The sequence below is a fragment of the Diaphorina citri genome, unplaced genomic scaffold (assembly GCF_000475195.1).
Source record: "Diaphorina citri unplaced genomic scaffold, Diaci psyllid genome assembly version 1.1 scaffold1274, whole genome shotgun sequence".
Classification (NCBI taxonomy): Eukaryota; Metazoa; Arthropoda; class Insecta; order Hemiptera; family Psyllidae; genus Diaphorina; species Diaphorina citri.
Genome location: NW_007378703.1, coordinates 48,849 through 52,866, shown reverse-complemented (window position 1 = coordinate 52,866; position 4,018 = coordinate 48,849).

Genomic DNA, 4,018 nt, shown 5'->3' with positions numbered 1-4,018 from the left:
TTATTCTTCTTTTTTCCGCCTCCGGTGTTTCTTTATTTCTTCTTTTTTTTCATCTCCTTTTTCTTCTTTCTTCTTCTTCTTCTCCTTCTTCTCCTTCTTCATTCGTTTCTGATTCCATTAGTGTGTTTATGTGACATGTTGTTGGTGGTTTGCTCTTTGTCCTTTCTTTCCTATTCTCTCTTTCTTTTCCATGTAAGTCCCTCTAACGAAATTATGTAATGTAAAAGAAAGGTAATAGAAAAAAAGATCTTTTTTTTTTCTCAGAAAGTAGGTAACAAGAAGGTCAAGAATAGAAAAATGAAAATGGAAGAAAAAAAAATACCTCCTTTGTTCTCGGAATTTTTTACCTCCAAGGTCTCCTTTGTGATAAGTACATTGCGTAACTACATTTGTTTCCAGGCGTTCATACAAATTTTGGATTTTGTTTTGTACAGACGGGGTCGAAGTTTTTCGTCAGCCTCTCAATCAGCCCTTACTAAAGTAACTAAGGCGATTGCTTTGGGCTGACATTTGGTTTTGGCTACAAATTTTAATAGTGGATGCCCTTCGCACTCAACTGCTATTTCTTTAGCAAGGGATATTCAAGCTGGTGTACTGTTTAAAGTCCCCCAGCCAGACTAAGCTGGTCTGCTCCCTATTTAAAGTCCCCCCAGCCAGACTAAGCTGTTCCACTCTCTGTTTAACGTAACCCAGCCAGACTAAGCTGGTCTACTCCCTGTTTAACGTCCCCCATCCAGACTAAGCTGGTCTACTTCCTGTTTATAGCCCCCTAGCCAGACCAAGCTAGTCTACTCCCTCCCCCAGCCAGACTAAGCTGGTCTACTCCCTATTTAAAGTCCCCCCAGCCAGACTAAGCTGTTCCACTCTCTGTTTAACGTAACCCAGTCAGACTAAGCTGGTCTACTCTCTGTTTAACGTCTCCCAGCCAGACTAAGCTGGTCTACTCCCTGTTTATAGCCCCCTAGCCAGACCAAGCTAGTCTACTCCCTGTTTAACGTCCCCCATCCAGACAAGTTTAACGTCCCCCTTCCAGACATCACATCCACTCCTTAGTGGATCATACATATCTTCTCCACATATCTCTTCCGCTTGCCTTAGGTTGTAGATATCTTCTCTTCCACTTAACTGTGCCTTGTTTTATTAGGCACTTTATTTCCTTATGTCGTGCTTTATATGTGCTTTCTACATGGCTTTTTTATCTCTCTTCAGCTTTTCAAACATACATATCTCTTCCGCTTGCCTTAGGTTGTAGATATCTTCTCTTCCACTTAACTGTGCCTTGTTTTATTAGGCACTTTATTTCCTTATGTCTTGCTTTATATGTGCTTTCTACATGGCTTTTTTATCTCTCTTCAGCTTTTCAAACATAGGATATAATAAAGTGACTTCTGGGGAGGTCTTTTTCAATGGCCCTCATGTCTTTTTTTATTTATTCGCTCTCCCTAACTCTCTGCTCCTTATCCTCATTCCTTCTTGTTCTCAATTTCCTTCACATCTTTTCTCTTCCTTAATCGAAGTGTTGTCAAAAATGACAATATTTTATCTTTTTGTCGCATGACGGTGTTTCATCATTGTGTTCTCCTGCAATCCACCACCATGCCAGGAAGGTACAGACGGGTATGCCCAAGAGTTGTCAATACGAAAATTTTGAAGTGTAAGCACCTTGGACTTCGGGGCTGAAGTCTCTTCCTAGAAGTATATACAATTTTAATGAGATATACAGCTCTCGTATATTCTATTCCACTTACATTGATGTATGAAATCCTTCCATTTGCAGTCATTAGTGATGAATGACCATAAGTCCTACCTATTATTATCCTACACCTACCTATTATTATCTATTTGTAATCCTAAAGCCTATGATGTGTCAATTAGTAAGAACGAGAGAGAGAGAGAGAGAGAGAGAGAGAGAGAGAGAGAGAAGGAGATAGACAAAGAGAAAGATAGGGGGGGGGAAGGGAGAGAGAGAAAGATAGGGAGGGGAAGGGAGAGAGAGAGAAGCAGAAATATGTAGAGGTAGGAGAAAGTAGAAAGAGAGATTGGAGGAAGGAGAAATAGAGGTGGGAGAAAAAGAGAGAGAGAGAGGGAAAGGAAGAAAGAGAAAGATAGGGAGAGAGAGAGAAGGAAGGGAAGAGAGACTAGAAAGAGAGAGGAAGAAATATAGGCCATTGTGTTTTAACATTAATATGACACCTCTATGCCTATGCCCTTCCCTTTTTTTCTTCCTCTCCTTTCCCTCTCTCACTTCCTTCCTCTTCCTCTCTCTCCCTCTTCCTCCCTCCTCTCTTCCTCTCTCTCCCTTCCTTTCCTCTCTGTCGCGTCCCGTTTATTTTACTAATGTGGTAATGGTCTGCTAGTTCAATATACAGGGTGTCCCAACTCATCATAATCATCGAAGTTCAATTGTTCACCTTCAAGTCTGAGGCATACCTAGGTATTTAATTTTATAGCCACCAGCTTCGAAGTTCATACTTCATAGCTTCGAACGGAGTGATGATAAGCACATTGCATAAGTACACCTATTACCCGGCGTTCATACAAATATTTATTTTCATTGTGATTTAAGTACGATTGATTAGAAAATAGAAACTCGAAAATCCAGCTTAGTTAGCTTGGACTCCAAGCCTGGCTTGTAAAGACTAGAACGTAAAAACTACCGCAGAATGGGGCAAACAGATACACTAGGACAAGTAGGTCCAAATTTATACGCAAGAAGGATTGTGCCTCGGAACAGCTTTTCCATTACTTCAAGGCACATTATTTACATTCATATCTAACCGGAAACGGAAAATTGTTGAAAGAAAATTGTCAACCCCACCCGAGAGTCAGTGCTTTCAACGTCAGTCTTCGGGAACAAAAGTAACCACTCAGCCTCGAAGGTGGAAACAAAAAAGCTCTTTTTTTGTTAAAATAAATAAATAATACCCACTTACTGAATGTCCAAGGCGGATTTAATTGTACGTTTTCTTTTTAATTTCTCTTTTAATATTATTTTTAATTTATACAGGTAAACTGTTTGTGAAGTTGAACAAATAAAGTACCTATTAAATAATAATAAAGCATCTACTCGTATTTACTCGTACATTGAGTGTAAAATTCATAGCCGTTCCAAGTCACCCTATTCTAAAAGAAACACTGTATTGTTCACAAGAGAATAGCAAAGGGGGAGAACGAGGGGGTATTTGGAATGAATATTTGAAAACGTCCAACAAGCAAAAGTGCTCCTTTGTTGTCCTCTGAGGTTTTTCTTGTGTATTTCTTGTGTCGAATTCTCGTTTGCCCTTTTACCCTTCACCTTATTTTGTGCGGACTCTTCAGTGGCGAATAAATGAGTTTTAACTGTTTTAAGTCAGCCTTCTTTTTCTTCTTTTTAAGGTGAAGATCCGCTTGGGATGTTGGCGATCACCATGACGATACGTACTTCCACTATTAGTCCCGCTTCTTTTTTCATTCTTCGTAGCACTTCAGCATTGGTTATCTTCTGTGTCCACGATATTCCCAAGATTCTCCTGGACCCTGGTATAGCTAGATTTTGAGTCAGCCTAGTTCGCTTGAAAGTTGGAAGGTGGCGTATACATTGTAACCGCTAGGTCACGGGTTCAATGCCCGCTCGGGACAAATAATAATAGTAGTAGCCTACTGCTGGAGTAAAGGGACTTTTCAGTCCTGTGCGAGCAGTATAAATAAGCACTATTATTATTATTTCTCTTGGAGGGTTTCAGCAGTCATTATTCTTATTCTTCTTTTTAAGGTGAAGATCCGCTTGGGATGTTGGCGATCACCATGACGATACGTACTTCCACTATAAATTAGTCCCGCTTCTTTTTTCATTCTTCGTAGCCATTATTCTTTTTCTTCTTTTTAAGGTGAAGATCCGCTTGGGATGTTGGCGATCACCATGACGATACGTACTTCCACTATTAGTCCCGTTTCTTTTTTCATTCTTCGTAGCACTTCAGCATTGGTTATCTTCTGTGTCCACGATATTCCCAAGATTCTCCTGGACCCTGGTATAGCT